This window comes from Mustela lutreola, chromosome 18 (genome assembly GCF_030435805.1).
Source record: "Mustela lutreola isolate mMusLut2 chromosome 18, mMusLut2.pri, whole genome shotgun sequence".
NCBI lineage: Eukaryota > Metazoa > Chordata > Mammalia > Carnivora > Mustelidae > Mustela > Mustela lutreola.
In genome coordinates, this window is record NC_081307.1 from 27,749,398 (window position 1) to 27,770,443 (window position 21,046).

General features: G+C 39.0%; 1 long non-coding RNA gene across 1 annotated transcript in view; it reads right to left on the reverse strand.

Annotated features, from left to right (window-relative positions):
* The window catches only part of LOC131820468 (uncharacterized), a 49,163-nt gene extending 30,876 nt beyond the window's left edge, over window positions 1–18,287 (reverse strand). Inside the window, exon 1 of the long non-coding RNA XR_009349650.1 lies at window positions 18,081–18,287. This is a non-coding gene — a long non-coding RNA (uncharacterized LOC131820468). The remainder of the gene's footprint in view (window positions 1–18,080) is intronic.
* Between the last annotated feature and the right edge of the window lie 2,759 nt (window positions 18,288–21,046).

Sequence of the window (21,046 nt, forward strand, 5' to 3'; positions counted from 1 at the left end):
ATGGCTGAAAGCATCGGTCATCTCTATGTACCTAGAACACAAGCTGTCCCAGAATATAGTTCAGGATGCTCTACTTTATTCAAATGAAGAGTTGACTCTATCTCATTTTAATTAAATCAATAGATAAGCATTTACATATACTTAAGGTCTGGTTCAATTTTGTCCCTTTACAAAGCAAGTTGCTTAAACTGAAGCACAGCTCAGGCAAATGCATAGTGAACATAGGTTGAGCACATCTGTTTTCTGTGAGATAGTATTTCAAAATCCAATTAAAATATAATTAGAAATGCTAATAAAATGTTCAAACACTGAACTCATTAATTTCTACATTAATTTACCTTAATGTAGCTACCTTTTTTTTTTTTTAAGATTTTATTTATTTATTTGACAGACAAGATCATAAGTAGGCAGAGAGGCATGCAGAGAGAGAGGAGGAAGCAGGCTTCCTGTTGAGCAGAGAGCCCAATGTGGGGCTCAATCCCAGGGTCCTGGAATCATGACCTGAGCCAAAGGCAGAGGCTTTAACCCACTGAGCCACCCAGGCGCCCCAATGTAGCTACTTCTTTTATGACTTTACTTTTTTAAAAAAATGCTCATATTAAAAAATATAGCAGACTAATACAGCAAAAGACAAAGAAGATGGCAAAGAACCACCTCAGCCCCACAACATAGAAATAACCATCATTAATATAGGAAAATACCACACCATCCACTTCTCTTGGAACATATACAGATAAATAGGAAGATAAAAAGATAGATGATGGAAGCAAGGATAGAGTAAAATAAGTCTGAATAAATGGGATCATTATAATGCTAATTGGAGTAAAAGTTTTATATTTGCCTTTATTTGAAGCTTTATTGTTTGGCATACACACAATCAGTATCTCTATCAGTATCAGTATCACACAATCAGTATCTTGGTTGATTTTTTAAAATAATTACATAATGCACTTCTTTATTCCATTTAATTTTATCTTTGAAATCTACTTGAACTGTTATCCTTATCTACTATCAATATTAATATTAGCATGATATGTCTTTTATTCATCCTTTAATTTTCAACCTACTCATGTTGTGTTGGAAGTGAGTTTCTTGTACACAGTATGTAATTCAATGTTTTCTTTTTTTATTTTTAAAATCTATTCTGCTAATCTTTGTCCTTTAGTTAGTATTATTAAACCATTTACCTTTAAAGTAATTCTTAAAACATTGGAGCTTAAGTCTGCTATTTTATTGTTTTCTGTTTGTTTCTTCTGTTTCTCTTTTCTTGCCTTCCAGTGGGATGCTTGATATTTCTTAGGATTCCACCTTGTTTAACTTATACTGCTTCTGAGTATGTTGCTTTGTATAGTTTTCTTAGTGGTTGCTCTAGGTATTACAATATACATACATAACTTATCACACTTATCACATGACTTATTGGTATCAGTGTTTAATTACTTCAAGTGAAGTACTGAAAACTTACTTCTATTTAGATGCTTTTACCCTCCCTCCTTTTATAATATAATTATTTCAAGTATTTCTTCTACATATTTTGAACACCAAACAGATGGTGTTATAATTTCAGCATCAACCCTCAAAAATGATCTCAGAAACTCATGCGAAGGAGAGTTCATTATATTTACCCCTATTTTCCTCCATTCCACTGTTCTTTTCTTTGTGAAGTTGCAAACCTTCTATTACCATTTTCTTTCTATCTGGAGAACTTGCTTTTATCATTTGTCAAGGGTAGTTTGCTGGTGCCAAATTCTCTTAGTTTTCTTTCATCTGAGGATGCTTTTGTTTTCCCTACCCTTCTTTCCTCAGGGTTGGTTTCTCTGGATACGATTCACAGTTTCCTATTCTTTTCTATCAGCCCTTGAAAAATGTGCCACTTTCTGCTGACCTCCATGGTTTCAGATGAGTAATCTGCTGTTTTGAGTTGATGCTCTCAATTATCTTTCTCTGATTACTTTCAGATTTGCTTGTTTTCAAAAGTTGGATTATGGTGTGTCTTGGCACAGATTTCTTTCATTTGAGATTCATTTAGTTTCATGCATCTATAGGTTTATGTATTTCACCAAAGTTGGGAAGTTTTTAGTCATTATTTCTTCGAATATTTTTCTAGCTCTCTATTCTTTCTCCTCTCATTCTGGGACCAATGATACAAATATAACTTTTGTTATTGTTTTGCAGGATCCTGAGGCCCTGTTCATTTTTTTTCCAATCTATTTTCTGGTTGAGTAATTTCTATTCACTGTTCTTAAGTACACTGCTTTTATCTTTTATCATTTCCACTCTATTGTTGAGCTCATCTGGCCAGTTTTTTTTTTTTTCTTCAGTTGTTGTATTTTCTTGAATTTAACAGAAAAATAGATAACTGAAGTAAAAGTGAAACCAATGCTGGGCTTTAGAGAAATTTTTTTTCACTCCATGACAGGACAAAGCTAATCCCTCAGTTTCTTTCTCTTGGATATGGGGCATATTAGGAGGGTCATTTAGATGTTATGATATTTAGATATTATGATGGGTTCTGAACACTCATCTTTGGAGATACTCTTGTTCTTTATGATATCAAACATATCAGATCATATATTTTGTTGTTAAAATCATTTTCCTGTAAAATATTTTAAAATTAAAAAATAAAACAGCATGAAATTTTCATTAATTTAAATTATTTTCTCATTTTGATACAATAGCCAACATTCTTAGAGATCCTTGTGGTCTTGTAGTCCTAGATGCACCTGCACTACCCAGTGGCTCTGGACTCATTTTGTTGGTGAGACTGGGTCTGACATCTGGCAGAGCCTTGCCAAAGTTTTCTTTCTCTTTCATTAGTCAGCATCTCTTTCTGAAGGCTATAGCCTGACATCACACAATGATCAGTTACTTTAGGGGAACTCCGCTGTTTCTCTTCAGGTAGTTTGTATCATTAGGTATTGAGGGAGGTAGATCCTGTGATCTAACTGCATTCAATCATTTTTACCCAAAAGTTTCACATTTTCTTAAAAAGTAGAAATTTCCATTTTTGGTCCTTTCTCAGTGATAGGTGTCCAAACCAAGATATTGTTAGTTTTTGATATTTTAGAATGTGTCTGTCATTTCTTGGTTGTCCTTTATTTAGGTAACATTTATCCCATAGACTACTAATTAAATGTAACTAAATCCTAATTAAATTAAATTAATCCTAAATTTTGGTCCAGTTTAGTTTCAATTACTTTCTTTTTAAATGGCTCAAAATTGCTTCCATCCTTTCAGCCAAGGTCGCTCAGATCTAAGTCTAAAATCTAAAGAATTATTCCTTTTGTTCATCTGCTAAGGATAAATATATTTCAGTCTACTTTTTACTGAAATGTGTTAATAAATTCAGATTGATGCATATTGCCTCTTTTCTACCTTCCATTTTGCATGACAAAAACATCCAAAGCTCAGGTTAGTGCATTTATTTTCTTTTCATAATACTGCTTGCTAAGATTTTTGCTGTTTGCTTCATTACCTACCGTTTTCTATTTAATTTGCAATTTGGCATATTTCAAAAGTTCACACTTTCTATTGCTTTATTCTGGCAACCCTATAGTTGCCAAGTTATTTTTTTCTTCCCTGATATCTCTGATGTTTGATGCTTTTAATAATATTAGTGGAAAAAGCCAATTTGTTGCTATAACGGGTCACATCACACTGAATGTGATGATTTGTTGAGTGTTCATTCCGGGGAAAGAACTGTGAGTTCCTTTAGCTAAAGGTCTCATTTTACTGATTTTTGTATTCTAAGGGCCTAAAACGGTGCCTGACTCATGGCTCATTTCAGTGATGTTTGCTGAATAATACCTGGGATATTTAAAACATTTTATGGCCTTGTATCTGGAGGTCAAAATTTTGATTTTTTCCAGTGCTAGTACATAAAAGGTGTTTACTCATAACTATAGTGATGTCGTTTTCATTTCTGAAGAGAAGGATCAAGCCTATAAGGTTATTGTAACGTTGACGATAAGGATGGGCCGCTGTCTATTCTTAGGTCTGTAATGTCTGTCTCCTAGATGCACCAACACCAGTGCCCACTCCTGGGTGTGCCTTCTTACCTCCACCACTGGGGGTCAGCACAGATAATGAAATCAATCCTTTTGCATCTTGCAGGATCCCTCCCCACCAGTTTACAGTACAAAATTACCCCTTAAAAACATTATTAAATTGCAAATGGTTGCATTATGCAACCCCTTAAGGTTTTAGGATTAATTTTACCAAATCTACAGAAGAGCCTAATGTATATACCAGAGGCTATAATCCTATGGCAGAGTCTCATCTATTAAGTGAGGGGTTAGTCCTTCCAGCTCTTGAGACTGATGGTTTACAGGGTTAGTCCTCTCTCTGCCATCCATCCTATTTTTGGTTTATAAATTGGGCAGGTAAATAGTAGATGGCTGGGTTCACTTTTAGGCCACGAGTGACTCCCTGTCACAGGGGCCAAAGTCTGGGCTCTCCGGTGCCTACTCAGAGCCTGGTAGTGAAAGCTGGTACAGAGCAAGGTCGTCCAGAGGCCAGTAGTACACTGGCCCTAGAGGGGCTTTCTGCAATAGGGTCCCCCTAACAGGGTTAGGTTGTGAAAGAAGTGGTGTTTGTTGGTCTTATTGAAAAGCTCTTTCCCTTAAGCTTCCGGGAACTAGGCACTACATACTATGTAGGAAGCCGATCCTAAGGCCTGGCTCTGGACAAGGGACCCAAGCAACAGAAAGCAGCTCCTGGCCTGGTCATGGCTGTGGATGGTCTGTGACCTCATTTTCTGAAACTTAAACCTGAACAACAGTATGACTAGAGGATGTGTTTATGAATCTCATGTCAAAACTTTGAAGCAGGGACTGTCCAGGAAATTCTGGTATATGCGAGCCTCGGCCCGTGGCCAACTGTTTCAAGGGTCTCTTCGCACTTTGTCTTGCTCATTGTCATCTTTGATGTCAAAATTACTAATAGGTTTTTGTTTCTGGTCTGCTTCCCTTCCTTCTTCATTTTCCATAAGCAGCTGTCTCCATCCTGCCTCCCAATAGGCTCTGGTTGATTTGGCAAAATTTAGCCATGGGAGTAAAGCTTCATAAAAGGACTTTAGATATTCTAGTCCTTTGATTTCTTAGATGTGTCTCTTTATTCTGTGGAGTATCCCAAAAAGCAGAGCCTGAGGCACGGACTTGAGTGGGGGGCATTTATTTGGGAAATGATTCCTGGAAGCAAGAGTGAGAGAGTGAGTGAGGGAGTCAGGGAAGGAAGAGAAGCCAAAGCCAAGATAATGGTGTGTTGTGGAGGTGGCTCTCCTGTTTCTACGAGGATCTCAAAAGGGGCTCAGGGAAAGCTCTCCAGATTCGTCTACCCAAAGCAATGGGAAGCTTGAGCCCTTCCCCAACTGGTCCTGTCCTGTATGAGTTGAGATGGAGCCTCAGAGATGGGTAACTCAGAGATATTTCTGGCCTGCTTTCATGTGTAGGCAAACTCCTACAATGCTGGGAATGGCTATGGGCCAGAAAGTTGAACTTGAGCTTATGCAGGCAACAAAAGGAAAGTCTGTGCTTCTGTGGAACTGTCCACTGGAGCTGAGCCTGAAATGGGAAGCGGGCTGAGAGGACATGACACAGTCATGTGTCAATTGAGCAGTTGACTTGGGCAAGAAGGGCCCTGCCTGGACCTGTGCTCTAGGAGGTGCCTCTCTGGTCTTCCCTGACTGTACTCCTTCCTACCTGGAGCTTGCACCCTCTCTTCTAGAACACACTCTGGATAGTCAGGCGCCTGTCCCAATGGCCCTGAGCCTGCAGGCCCTCTTCCCTGCATCCCTCTTCAAAAGACAGACTGTGCTTGCCCAAAGGATACCCAGGTACTACTGTGGGAAGGGAGGAAGGATGTGTGGCTGGAGCTGGAATGGGCCTTAAGGAGTCCACATAGGGGGATGCAAGGCCCTTACATAAGGAAAAGGGCTGGGGTAAAAGGGAAGGGGATTGGCCCAGGGCTGGGGCCAGCTTTGCCTCTGTCACCAAGGTCCTATACAGAACACCAAGGAACCTGAAAATTCTAAGTTCAACCTTGGCCTTACATGTCATTACCATGGTATGTTTGTTAAGATTTAACATAGGAGGGGCACCTGGGTGGCGCAGTGGGTTAAGCCTCTGCCTTCGGCTCAGGTCATGATCCCAGGGGCCTGGGATCGAGTCCCGCATTGGGCTCTCTGCTCAGCAGGGAGCCTGCTTCTCCTCATCTCTCTCTCTGTCTGTCTCTCTGCCTATTTGTGATCTCTCTCTCTGTCAAATAAATAAATAAAATCTTGAAAAAAAAGATTTAACATAAAATAGAATGTGTTCACTTAACAAATTGTTAGCTTGATTTATAACTCATAATTATCTAGACATAAGGCAAATGTGGGCTGGAAGTCAAGTTCCATCATGTTCCAATTCTTGTGGCCTTGAACTAAGAAAAAGGAACCTTGGAAAATAGGCTTTATATGCTTGGATGATTTCATAGAATTCCCAAGTTCATTAGCTTCTGTAATGACTCACGGTTGTTACTAAAATAAACTTTATATTTAAAAAACTGGGGATATTATTTAGGTCAGCAATTAGAAGGCACTAGACTCAACATTTCGGTGAACCAAAGGATATGAATGACTAAAAGCAGGGGAATTATTACCTGAGGGTTGAATCTCAGAATATTTTAATGTGGGAAGTTTTTCTTGTTGACTCAGTGTTGGCTGCAGGGGGTGTAGGGCAGCACCAGAACCAATGCCTGTCTTAGGTAGTAAGGAATGTGGGAAACACACTGGAGAGAAATGGGCTCTGTTTTAGGCAAAGATGAATCTTACACAAAGAGAAGAATTTTAGAAGAAAAATAAAAAGGTGGATTGTGTGTTTGAAGTCAAGGGGATTGCAGAAACTGAATGGCCACAAGAAAGCACCAATTTAGCAATGTAAAACTCCATACCAGAAATTGGACTCATATTTTACAACAAATACAAAAATCAACTCAAAATAGATAAAACTTAAATGCAAGATCTGAAACTGCAGAACTCCCAGAAAAAAACATAGGGGAAAATCTAAATGACATTAGTCTTAACAATGATGTTTTTTGTTTTGTTTTGTTTTGTTTTGTTTTAAAGATTTTATTTATTTGAGAGAGAGTGAGAGCAAGAGTGATCACAGAGGGAGAGGGAGAAGCAGACTCGCCACTGAGCAGGGAGCAAAAAGCAGGGCTCGATCCAGGATCCTGGGATCATGTCCTCAGCCAAAGGCAGATGCTTAACTGACTGAGTGGCTGTCCCTGTTTGGTATTTTTTAAAAAGCTGAATATGAAGTAACAATCTCTGGGTTTAGTATTATCATCATCATCATTAAATAACAGATTACAGTTACCAAGAGCTCACTATGCAACAAACTCTCTTCAAAGGCCTTTACCTGTATTGTCTCCAACTGTAAGTGTTAGGTATTATTATTACCCTCTTTTATAGATGAATGAACTAGGCCTAGAGAGTCTAAGTCATTTGACCATGGTCCAGTAGCAATAAATGATGGCACCCAGATGCAAATCCAGGTAGTTTTCTTCTAATATACAAAATTCAGTATTTTTCTATGTTCACTCTGTTAAAAATATACCTGTTTCCAAAAGGGTTTTGAAGCTACTTAAAAAAAAATTTTTTTAACTTAAAGATTTCAGAGCTTAGCTGTTACATAAGGGATAAATTTAACACGCACTCGATGAGGACCACTGTCTGTTAGTACCGTGAGATGCTTAAGGGTGACACAACCATGAGTAGGCACAAGTTAATAATTCATACCCGAGTCACTGAGCAGATTATAACGCAAGGCAGAAAATGGCAAATATTCAAAAAGATGTACAAAGTGCTATGAGAATCTGAAAGTGAGTAGGGTTATCTCTCTGGGTTGTGGAAAGATCAGAGGGTATCTAGGAAGAAGTCTCTTTCTCCTGGGCTGGGCCTTTAAGGTTGGGTAAGGTTTTGACAGTTGGAGACTGAATTTTGAGGTCCTGGCCATCTCTGTAGATTGTACTCATATGTATTTTTCTATGTAGCAAGATTTATTCTTAGCACATTTAAAAAAAAGATTTTATTTATTTATTTGACAGACAGAGATCACAAGTAGGCAGAGAGGCAGGCAGAGAGAGAGGAGGAAGCAGGCTCCTTGCTGAGCAGAGAGCCCCATGTGGGGCTCAATCCCAAGACCCTGAGATCATGACCAAAGCCAAAGGCAGAGGCTCAACCCTCTGAGCCACCCAGGCGCTCCTTCTTAGCACATTTTTTAAAAATCACTTATTGAGCACCTACTGTGTGCTCTCTGATTAGCTAGGCATTAGGGGTACAGGGAATGTATGACACAGCCTCTGCCTTCAAGTAACGTATACTATGGAATAGGAAACTGGTATGTATATAAATATAATAAAATATAATATGATAGACATATGGAGAAAGTAATCACCATTTCTATTCTATTTTATAGATTATAGAAGTATTTCTTCCCTATTCCTAAAAAAAACCCCACTACATAAACTCAGAAGAAATTTCAATCTGTAATCTTCATAAAAAATGCAGTAGTATCTGCTGGTAAAAATATTGTTTTGTAGCTATTAGAATAGGCCAGACTCTAGGGAGAAAATTACACTATTTGAGAATTATAAAAGATACTGTCCACAAATCTCAGAAAAGGAAAGAAAGTTCCATGTTAAAGGAATAAGATGACATCCAAACTGTTCTCTTGAAGCTCTAAAAGTTCTAAAAATATCTTGTGAGCATAAAGCTCCAAGTATATGACAATAAATCCTTGTGACATAAAATTGGCACTTCTCCATCCCCTTTTTAATAAGAAAAGTTTCCAAATCAGTCTCTTCCAAGAATATTCCTTTTTTTTTTTTTAAGATTGTATTTATTTATTTGACAGAGAAAGGGAGAAAGAGCACTTGTAGGGGGAGAGACAGGGGGAGAGGAGAGGGAGAAGTAGACCCCCTGCTGACCAGGGAGCCGGATTCGGGACTTGATTCCAGGACTCTTTGAGATCATGACCCAGAACCGAAGGTAGACACTTAACCTACTGAGCCACCCAAGAGCCCCTTAAGACTATTCCTGATGGCAGCCCATTTCCAACTTTATAGTATAAGCAAAAAATATAGGTGGTAAGGGGACCAATGTTTCTTGAATGCCACCTGCTTTAAGGACCAGACACTGCCCATGGCATCTGCGTTCATCCTCTTTATCCCCACATAAACCATAGATTTCAATTTCCTTTTTGCAGATATAGAAATTCAAATTCTGGGAGAGTACATAACCTACCCAAAGTCATGCAGTTCATATGTATAAGGGCTAGAATTATAATCTGGTCTGTTTGATTCCTAAGTCCTACTCCATCTAAAGTTCCTATTTTATTTTGCAATCAATGTAACTGAGATATTTCTGCTCTAGAATAATAAGTAGGAATACTGGTCTCTATACCTTAACTTAACATCCATGGATCTGCTTTTAGTATTTATAGGTGTCATTACATTATAACAATTTGCATTTATTTGAATAGCAGGCATTGTACTATCCAATCTAGAGATCTGTGATATTCTCATATCAATTGAATGAAAGCTATTAGGTTCTTTTAGGTTAACCTAGTATATTGTTTTAAAGCAACTGCCAAACATTGTCAATTTCACTGAAAAAAGACAAAAAGATTAGCCCGTGTGGTGTCATACAATAGAAATAAGTTGAATTGCTTTGGAGTTACTACTGCTGAATTTAAAACTAGTCAAAATGAAGCAGATGTTCAGTATGGACGTTCCTCAAAAAGTTAAAAATAGAGCTACCCTAGGACCCAGCAATTGCAGTACTAGGTACTTATCCAAAGAATACAAAAATAGTGATTTGAAGGGGTGCCTCACCCAAATGTTTATAGCAGCAATGTCCACAATAGCCAAACTATGGAAAGAGCCCAGATGTCTATTGACAGATGAATGGATAAAGAAGATGTGGTATATATATACATATAGATGTGGTATATATATAGATGTGGTATATATAGATACCACATCTGTATAAGCTGATTATTTTTAAGAACAGATATATATCTATATCTATAGAAGATGTGGTATATATATGTGTGTAGTATATATAAGAAATAAGCTAAGAAATAAGAATAATAATAAGATATAATAAATATCTTTTATTATAATAATTTATTATAATAAATAATAATTTAATTATAAATAATAATAAAATAAGAAGAATAAATAATAGGTGGTGTATATATATATATATATATATATGGGGTGTGTGTGTATAAAAATATATAATAGAATATTATGCATCCATCAAAAGGAATGAAATCTTCCCATTTGCAATGACATGGATGGACCTATAGGGTATTATGCTAAGTGAAATAAGTCAGTCAGAGAATGACAAATATCATATGATTTCACTCATATGTGGAATTTAAGAAACAAAACATAAACATAGCTGACGGGAAGGAAAAATAAAATAAGAAGAAAACAGGGAGACAAACTGTAGAAGACTCTTAACTCTAGGGACAAACTGAGGGTTGCTGGAGGGGAGGTGGTGGATGGGGTAACTGGGTGATGGGCATTAAAGAGGGCACGTGATATAATGAGCACTGGGTGTTGTGTGCAATTGATGAATCACCAAACTCTACTGAAACTAATAATACAGTATATGTTAATTAAATTCAATTTAAATAAAATGTTTTTTAATAAAAGGTAAAACAAATATTAAGCAGATGTTCAAAAAGATCTCTATAATTTTTACTTGAGTAATACATTTTTTGATCAAACAACACATATGTTTACATATGGGCAAATAAAACTGATCTTAAAATGCTAAGGTCATTTCGTCTGCTGTGTTTTGAAGCAAAACCTCCCACCCCAAAATAAAAAAACCCAAAAACTGATGCTGGACTACTGACTGTTAGCAACAATGTTTCAAGGAAACCAACTGACTTGAGTAAACAAGATTCCCAAAGATGAGTGATCAGAAACCGGCATAGAGCATGGAAACACATTCTTGTGTTCAAACTCCAGAGGCATCAGAATTTTGACATGAAGACTGAGGCATATATTAAAGTAATTATATATTGGGTGCCTCTGATCTGGAAGTCAGCAGACTACTTCTATGAACAGTGTATGTGTTTGTTTATTCTCCACATTCTTCCAAAAATATCTCAAGTCAAACTAATTAGCTTTTAACAGTATGACTTTGAGGAAAAAAAAATATATATATGTGTGTGTGTATGTATGTGTGTGTGTGTGTGTGTATATATATATATATATATATATATTTCCTAGGGCCATACTTATTTTTTTCTTTTTCCTAAAAAATACTGTAAAAAGCAGCAAAAGTTCTTGGTGGACCCACTTGCATGTAATATTATTATTCTTTTATCTTTTGTTGTTTGCTTTTTGTTGTAACCACAAGGCTAACCATACTATCCCACATTTCTAATAGCTGCTTTCTTATTGCCTTCCTTCCAGGGGGCCTGACTTTCATGACAGGGGCACCTGTGTGGCTCAGTCGGTTGAGTGTCCAACTCTTGACTTCAGCTCAGGTCATGATCTCAGGGTCATGGGATCGAGCCCCATGTTGGGTTCTGTGTTCAGCAGGGAATCTGCTTCTCCCTCTCCCTCTGCTCCTCCCCATTTGTGCTCTCAGTCTCTGTCTCTCTCAAATAAATAATTAAAATCTAGGAAAAAATAAAGTACAAACAGACATGAATTGAGTTTTCATAAAGCTCCTGGATAATCTGCAAGAAGGACTCAGGCAGAAGAGACACAGTATCGTGGCGTGGGAGATGTGAGAAGACAGGAGGATAGAGATTTTGCTGGTAACACTATAAAAGACATGCATAGCTAACTGATGGAAATTTGGCTACAACTTCCAACTAGGAACCTGGATGTCACTAGACTGGCATGTAGAGAAACAAAATCTACTGCCCCAAAATATGTCTATTTGGCATGTGGATTATTTTAAGCTGATTTTTTTAAGACCTTCCCGCTAACTGCCTAAAAATTTTTATTTTTTACTTTATTTATTCATTTATTTGTCTTGCCTAAACATTTTTAGATAGAGGGCTGGCTTTAGGAAGGAAGGTACCACCATAGATAACTACAGTATAATATGAACAAGGTATGGTAGATAGCGAGGAACATAGCAAGGCCAGTTTGATCGAAGTCCTCTCTATGTCCCATTCTTTCTGGATGGCCTAACAAGCATTTGTTTACTAAACATTTGCTCCTTCCATTATTTCTGTGAATTTCCTCCTTCTCTCTGAAGCCTCAGACCACTAACCCCTTCTCCTTAATCCAAAATGACATATATACGTCATTTTGCCTGTCCTTGGATATCTCACATTTATGTGGATTGCTCAAATACACGTGATCAAATTTGATTTTCTCCTATTAATCTCTGTCAATTTAAATTCTTAGACCAGTCAGAAGAACCTTGTAGGGTATAAGAAAAATTTTCCCACCCAAATAGGCACTAACAACCCCAGTCACAATCATACTAGCTACATAGAAGTTTTGTCAGAAGAAAATATAACTATAGGGAATCAATGTTCTACAACCGACTGATTTTAGTAAATTCCCATCATACGTTTTCCCTGATATCCCTTAAATACCAAAGTAAACACCTTTCATATCAAAGGTCCCACATCCTTCCTGCCCACTTTTTGCCTGTGTGGTGGATCACTGCTCCCTCATGATTACATAGAGAGTGACATCCTTCCCTGGTGAAGTCAGCTTCCTCCTGGTTCCAGGCTTTCTTGAGTGGACACATGTCTGTGCTCACCAGTAAGAAGGGGGAGTCTGAGCAAAAGTCCCGTGCCGATCAGGCTGGGGACATAACTAGCAAGTAGGTCACGTCAGGCTGGTTATCTTGTCTTCAATGGAAATATATCTCATCTGCCTAGGAGACTGCAAAGTAATAAAGCCCTGGGAGATTCAAAGCATCTAGAGACCTTCAGAGGCAAGTGATAATCACTATTGACTTTCCTGCCATATCCTATTCAGGTAAAGGTCTGTGTTTGTGAAGCAGTAGAAAGTCTACGTCCCCTGGGAGCAGCTTTCAATTCTCCAGAAGCAGCACAGCGATGGGGTAGTTTGCTCTTAGTAGAAGTGACTGGAAGATAAGCAGTGAAGGAATGAGACCCTAAAGGGAAATGTGTCTTTGACCGAGTGTCTATCCAGAGCAAATGTCTTGAGGAAGGCAAAGAATATGTCCAGGAGGAAAGATGGTTGATTCAACCCAAAGAGGAGGCCTTGCTCTCGACTGGGCGCAAGGGAGGGAAAGACTTCTGTCAAATCTCCTGAGGAGTTGGGAGGAAGGTGTGAGCTTCTATCCTTAAACTTTCACACCTAGAGCAGCTTGCCCCCAGTGGCACAGGGTAAACAAATTTGCATGTAAGTTTGAATGTCTTAGGAGAGTGGGTTGTGAAGGGCAATAGAAATCCAGAGGCCAAAGTGTCCTAGAGTCTAAAATGAGCCCACAGCATCTTAACGTTCACATTCCTAATACAGAATTGCCGGAAGAGGTCAAACCCTTCTCTCTCTGTCAGAACAAGCCAGGGTCTTCCACCAGAGGGCGCTGACCACCTTGTATCCCTCAGGAAAGCGAAGCCCCCTCCCCCCTTTTTCAATCTTCCAGACAAAAGCCCGCCTCATATTATTAACCCACCTTATCCTATTTAATCTTATCTCATTCTCATCTTCACACCTTGTCTATTTGGTCCTAAGAGGCCTTTGTGTACTGAATCCTACTCCTGCCTTTGGGAATTCGAAAACAGATTTCTAAGACTGATTAGTAAGCTGCTGGCATACCGAACCTTCTCTGCTTGCATCTGGAACATTAATAATTACCTGAGTTTTCCATTCCAATCCTGAAATTATATGTTCTCCACCTCAAAATGCAGTTACCTCTGACCAAATCTTAGCAATTAAAAGGACCTGGTCTGGTGGTACATATGAGGCAAGAGACATGGTATTTTTCAAAAATTAAGAACTAAAAGTTTGGGGCCACCTGGGTGGCTCAGTGGGTTAAGCTTCTGCCTTCGGCTCAGGTCATGATCTTGGGGTCCTAGGATGGAGCCCCACATCTGGCTCTCTGCTCAGTGGGGAGCCTGCTCTCTCTCTGTCAAATGAATAAAAAATAATCAAAAAAAAAAAAAAGAACTAAAAATTTTCTGACACCCAAAACACAGGCAGCAAAAGAAAATGTCAAAAAAGGATTTTGTTTATTTATTAGAGAGAGAGAGCACACATGAGCAGGGGGAGGGCAGAGGGAGAAGCAGACTCCCCACTGAGCAGGGAGCCCAATGCTTGATCCCAGGACCCTGAGATCATGACCTGAGCCAAAGGCAGCCACTTAACCAACAAAGCCGCCCAAGAGCCCCAAAATAAGAAACTTCTGTGTATCAGGGCTCAGTTAAGCATCGACTCTTGATCTTGACTCAGGTCTCAGTCTCAAGGTCATGAACTAAAGCCCCACAATGGGCTCCATGGTGGGCATGGAGCTTACTTAAAACAAAAACAATGATAACAACAACAACAAAACATACAAAAACCTTCTGTGCATCAAAGGACATTATCAACAGAGTGAAAAGAGAGTTCATGGAACTTGAGAAATTATTTGCAAATCACCTCTTGGATTAGGGATTAATATCCAGAACATATAAAGAACTTGAACAACTCAACAACCACCACCAAACAATTAGAAATGGGCAAAACATTGAGTAGACATGTCTCCAAAGAAGATACGCAAATGTCCAAGAAGCACATGAAAAGATGCTTAACATCACTAGCTACTAGGGAAATGCAAATCAAAACCATAATGAGATACAACTTCACACCCATTAGGACAGCTATTATAAAGAAACCAAACAAACAGAATATAAGTGTTGGAGAGGGTGTGGTGAAATTGGAACTCATTATACATTGCTGGTAGTGATGTGAATTGGTATAGCCACTGTGGAAAATGATAGGGCAGTCCCTCTAAAAAATGAACAAATGAGGAAGGAAGGAAGGAAGGAAGGAAGGGACATAGAATTATTGTATGAGCCAGCAATTTCACTTCTGAGTATACACATAATGGAAGTGAAAGCAAGGACTCAAATGGATGTTTGTCAAACCACATTCATTGCAGCATTATTACTAATAGCCAAAAGGTGGAAACACTGAAGTTTCCATTGACAGATGAATGATTTTTTTTTAAAAAAACATGTGGTATCTACATACAATAGAATCTTACTTAGCCTTAAAAAGGAAAAAAGTTTTGATACATGCTATAATATGTATGAACCTGGACATTATGCCAAATGAAAGAAGCCATACACAAAAGGACAAATCTTGTATGATTTATTCCGATGAGATACCTAGAGTAGCCAAATTTAGAGACAGAAAGTGGAATGGTGTCTCAGGCAAGGGGCAGCGGAGGCAGGGTACTAGGAGGTTATTTGATGGGTATAGAGTTTCATTTTGGGAAGATGAAAAAGTTCTGTAGGCGGTTGTTGGTGATGGTTATACAACAATATGAATGTTTTTAATGCCTCTAAACTGTAGACTTCAGAATGGCTAAACTGGTATGTGTTGTATCTACTGTATCACAATAAAAAACTAAAAGATTTTTAAAACTTAAAAGCTTTAAAAAATTAATTAGAACCAAAATTAATTAAAACAAAATTAAACTTAAAAGTAAAATGAATTCCTCAGGCCCCATATCTATGTGCCAAGTGTGCTATTTCTGCTATTCTGATCATCTCTCTGACTGCAAGTACCCATCTGTGGCCTTTTGGCTGGTTCATTAACATCACCTTGGATGAGCATCCTTTCTTCTCATTCTCTTCCTCTAGCCCACCAGTTGCCTCCTACATCCTGCAGACCACACCTGCCAGCTATTAATTATTGCTCTGCCCCTCCCCCCTTTTCCGCTGGTTCCCGTGTTCTCATACACCACCTCCCGCTGCTCTAGGTTCCATCTCTGTGCAGTTGGATATGTGGATATTGGTACCTACTGACCTGGATAAGCAAGAAACACAATTAAATCGATGTTTTCTTTTTTGCACATGATCCTGGAATAGGAGAACCTTTGGGTGGCCCATCCAAGTCCATTTATTCTTATTAGCATTGCAAGGAATGTTTTTTTGGCTTAGGATTTCAAAGAAAGGGAGTTTTATTAATTTATCCGCTGAGCTAGCATTACAACAGCTTATGAAGAGTTTGCAATTGTTTATGTTTAAAGCACGGACAACACGAAACAGTTAATGAAAAACTTTTGCAAAACTTTGACTATTTCCAGCAGTTTCCATTGTGAGGATAACTTTTATATGATGACACTGCTGAAAATAAAATCAGTCTTTTCTTAAAACAGTTCTTCTAGTTGCTGTTTTAAACTTTATCCCAAGAACAGAAATACTACTCAATAAAATGCAACAGCAGCCTGCTCAACAATAAGGTTCACTAACTGCCATGTTTTCTGGTGATGATTTTTTTTATTTGTGAAAGTAATATATAATAGTATAGTAATATATAGTAGTATAGTAATATACTAGTATTATATATACACTATATATATAATACTAGTATATTATAATATATTATACTACTATATACTATATAATATATTAGTATATAGTAATATACTAGGTATAGTAATATAGTAGTATATTAATAAAAATCTTTCTATTAGAAAGTAATATATTACTTTCTAATAGAATGATTTTTATCTTTAAGGTTAGTGCTATAATATTTGTTAGTAGAATTTATTCTGTGCTCTGTAGTGAAACCAGTAAACTATATTCTCAGCAACATTTTTCAATGTTTCAGATTATCAACAAAATTATCTGTGTTTTAAAACTAAGGCTTAAAGTACCCTTAATAATACCATTATAATGTTCAGGTCTTTAAAACTTGACCATCTACTAGCTGAGTAGCTCAGGCCAAGTTCTTTACCTTCTGTGAACCGTAGCTTCCTCATTTGCAAAATAAGTGGGATGACAATAATTGCTAATAATAGGTAAAACCGAGTCACTTCTAGAATCAGTAGAAATGATGCATTTGAAAAAAGACTTGTAAACTGCCAACAGCTTTAGAAATTGGTGGTTTTCATTAAATAGTATTTAAACATTTATGTTAAAGCACTGGGGACACAACAAGAAACTCAAAATCACCTCTAAGTTTGAAAGGCTTATCTCTCCTGGAGAGGAGAAATAGAAATGATTATAATAAAAACTGATAAATGTTACAATGGAGGTAATGACCAAGTATAGCGGAAGCCGGGAAGAAGGTCCTCCTGAGAGGGTCAGGAAGACCATGCAGAAGGGACAGGGCTCCAGGTCTGACTCAAAGGGTGAGTAGATAATGGATGGGAGAGGAAGAGTAGGCCACAGAGTGGGAACAGACTAGAGCAATGAGAGAGGTGAAGGATTAGACTGCCTCCGGGATGGCATAGCATTCCATGGGGCTAGAGGGAGAAGGACGGGAAACAGGAGACGAAACATTAAAAATGGGACATTAAGTGGGTGAATTGGAGCTTGGTCATTCAGGTCCTGGTATTCCTTCCAAAGGAGTGGACATTTCCCTGAAAATCTGGTGCAGTGCGCAGCTCGGTCTCCCGACCTCCATCTCAGAAGAAGGCTCTGTAAATCTCCCCAGTTTTAAAGCTGACAGTCATATCTTAAGTTATTGGAAAGTGGGTTTCATTTTCTTTGTGACCATTTAATTCTGCCTCACATACTGTCACTAACTGAATGTCATCTTCCTGTCCTGTCAAATTCACCAAGACGTTAAGGACGCTTTGGTGACAATGCCCATCTTCTCTAAAGCCGATCAGGAGGCGCAACTGCACCCTTCCTCACTGTGCGCTGGCGGAAAAAGCATTTTATTACGGAATTCGTGACCAAGGGGACCTCAACTCTGGGTTGGTTCCCTCAAAATGCGTCACGACACACGTTGTGTCTCAGGACCACAATGTGACAAGTAGCGACATCATCACAACCCAGAATGGAGATGGAGTCAGGTTCTGGGGAGCTGTCTTTGCTGAATATCCAGAAGGCCCTGGGGTCCTACTTGGGGGGCAGACTGACCTTTGAGACGTCTGGCTCTTTCCTCCAGAAGCAAAGGGGCTCTGTGGTGGTCCCGGGCTCCCGGGTGGAGCCTCCCGGAAGCAGATGCTCCTCTGGCTGACAGAGCGTCAGGACGTCAGCAGCAGCCGCGCTGCGTGTCCAGTGCGCATGCGTCACTCACCTGCCGGCCTCTGCACGCGCGGGCCTTTTATCATCTCACCTGGTCACAAGAAGGCCCGGTACAGTTCAACACGGTATTTGGAGACACAGGAAGACCATATCCATATAGCTTTATTACAGCATAGTGTCGTAATAGTTGTGGTTTATTACTACTTAAGGTTAATTAGGAAAACACATCATGTGTATAAGGTTCAGTACCATCCACGGTTTCAGGCATTCTCTCCTGGGTTTCAGGGCCTGCCAAGACAGAGGTCTCCACCGACTTTTTAAAGAGATGCCGGCTTGTGCTGGTCTTGATCGTCCACGGTTGTCGCTTCCTCTCAACCGTTTTGGCGAGGAGTGACTAAACCGTGGGTGGATTCAGACCTCAAGAACCTGGGAAGGAGGCAGGCTTCAAACCGAACCGAGAGGGGCAGGTGTTTCCCTAGTTCAAGGCACCCCTGGCCGAGCATGTGGGGCACATGGACCCTCGCTCCCTCCTACGGTGCCGTCAGACCTGATCAACAAGCCTCTGTGGCTCAACTCTGGGAACTGAGCTGCTCGACCTCCTGGATTAAGGACTCCTGCATCAGGGAGTTGCTGCCACAGTTTAATTATTATTTACTCACTGTTTATTATTATTATATACCAGGTGTTGCATTAAATGTTAATCCTCATAATTGACCTCTGCATTAAGTTCTAGTATCACTTTTGAATTAAGTTATACTATTACCATTTTACAGATAAGGAAAGGAAACTGAAGTTTGTAGAAGCTAAAGAGTTTCTTCCAAGCCAAAGAGGCTGTAAGCAGCAGAGCTGGAATTTGAACTCAGGTCTGACCGACTCCAAAGCCCCAGGTCCTCACTGGAGGGATGGGAACAAGAAGAGAGGTTCTGCAGGAAGACTCCAGTGTCCTGACATTCTTGTACGTGTCCAGTATCACTGTGGTTGTGTTTGACTCTCTCCATCCAGGATATCTATCAGTGCTGAGTGGTTTCTAAACTCCTAACTGAAACAGTCAGAATATACACAGGAATTATCTCAACCCAGGAACTTGACCTACATTCCCTCATGTCGTCATTGATATTTGAATGATTATCAGGTACTTTCACATTTCATGACAGCACTTGCTTCTCTAGAACTGATATAGCCTAAGGTGCTTCTTGAAACCAACACAGAGATTTAGAAAAGTTAGACAACATAAGACAATGTCCACTAATGATACCTCTGTGCTGAAAGTTCTTGGTCAAACCTCGGACAGATTCTTCTCTGACAAACTTGGAACTCTCTATGGCTTCGAAGTCAGCTCTTTGGGGATGTGCTGGAGCTGGCTTATACTGGCTCATGAGAACCAGCCCTGTACACCCCTTCGAAACTTTGCACTCAATGAAGTTATATCAAATGGCCGTGACAGAAGTACTTATACCTGTCTCTTAGTTTCCTGGGGTTGCCTTAGCAAAGTACCACAAAGTACCATAATTGAGATTTAACTATTACCATGTTATGTATTATTTATTATGCAGCATTATTTTCCTAACCATTGTAATGATGTAACTAATTGCTATTATAAAAGTAGTATCAATGATATACCTGTACTGTATTCTCTTATAGTTCTGAAGGTCAGAGGCCAAAGTGCCAACAGGGCTATGCTTCTTCTGGCATTCTGCGTAGAACCTTCCTTGCCTTTTTTTAGCTTCTGCTGGTGGCCATCAACCCTTTGCATTCCTTGGCTTATAGGTCCATCCCTCCAAACTCCACCTGTGTGAGCCCTATCCCTCCACTTGTGGGCCCTGACTTTTTCCTGTGTGTCTCTCTGTGTCACTTTTCTTCTTCTTACAAGGCCATCAGTAATATTGGTTTAACTGCACACCCGGCTCCAGTTTGACTTAATTTTAACTAATTACATCTAGAATGACCTTATTTCCAAATAAGGCCACATTTGGAGGTACACAGGGTTAGGACTTGAACATATATTTCTGGGGAGGCCCAATTCAACCCATAACCATGAAATCGGAAAATGCTACAAATCTGGGCTTTTTTTTTTTTTTTTTTTTCAGTTGGTTTGCAGTGTATCAGTGTGTTGGTCTGTCACTTGACATCAGGAGAAGGCCATTCACCACAACTTTTCCATGGGAGTTTTCATCAGAAATGTCCACATACTCCAAATAGACTAAATTACCCTCCCTGGCAGAGTAAGAATTAAAAGTGGAAGCATGCTGGGGCACCTGGGTGGCTCAGTGGGTTAAGCCGCTGCCTTCAGCTAGGGTCATGATCTCAGGGTCCTGGGATCGAGTTCCGCATCGGGCTCCCTGCTCAGCAGGGAGCCTGCTTCCCTCTCTCTCTCTCTGCCTGCCTCTCTGTCTACTGTGATCTCTCTCTGTCAAATAAATAAAATCTTTAAAAAAAAAAAAAAAGTGGAAGCATGCTAGTTGGGATTTACCAGCCATTTCTTAGTCCTTTAAAAATTTCTGGTATATATTTCCATTATTTAAAAAATTGAAAAATAGAGAAAAATAGAAAGAGAAGTTAAAAATAAATCATTCATAGCTTCATCATCCAAAAAGAGCCATCATTAATTCTTGATACATTTTCAAAATATTTTTGGAATTTTTTTTTTTTGCTATTGGTATTGGTTTTTTGGTGACTAGCCTGTTTGAATGCCTTGTCCTCTCTTCTGTATGCCTTTTATTTGATAAATTTTGAAGATGTATGAGTAACAATACCTGAAAATGGCATTCCAGTTATAAAAATCACACTATGAGATTAAGCAAAATCCTGTCACCCCCAATCCTAATCCTCTGGAAGAAGTGCACTCTTCCAGAACTTTT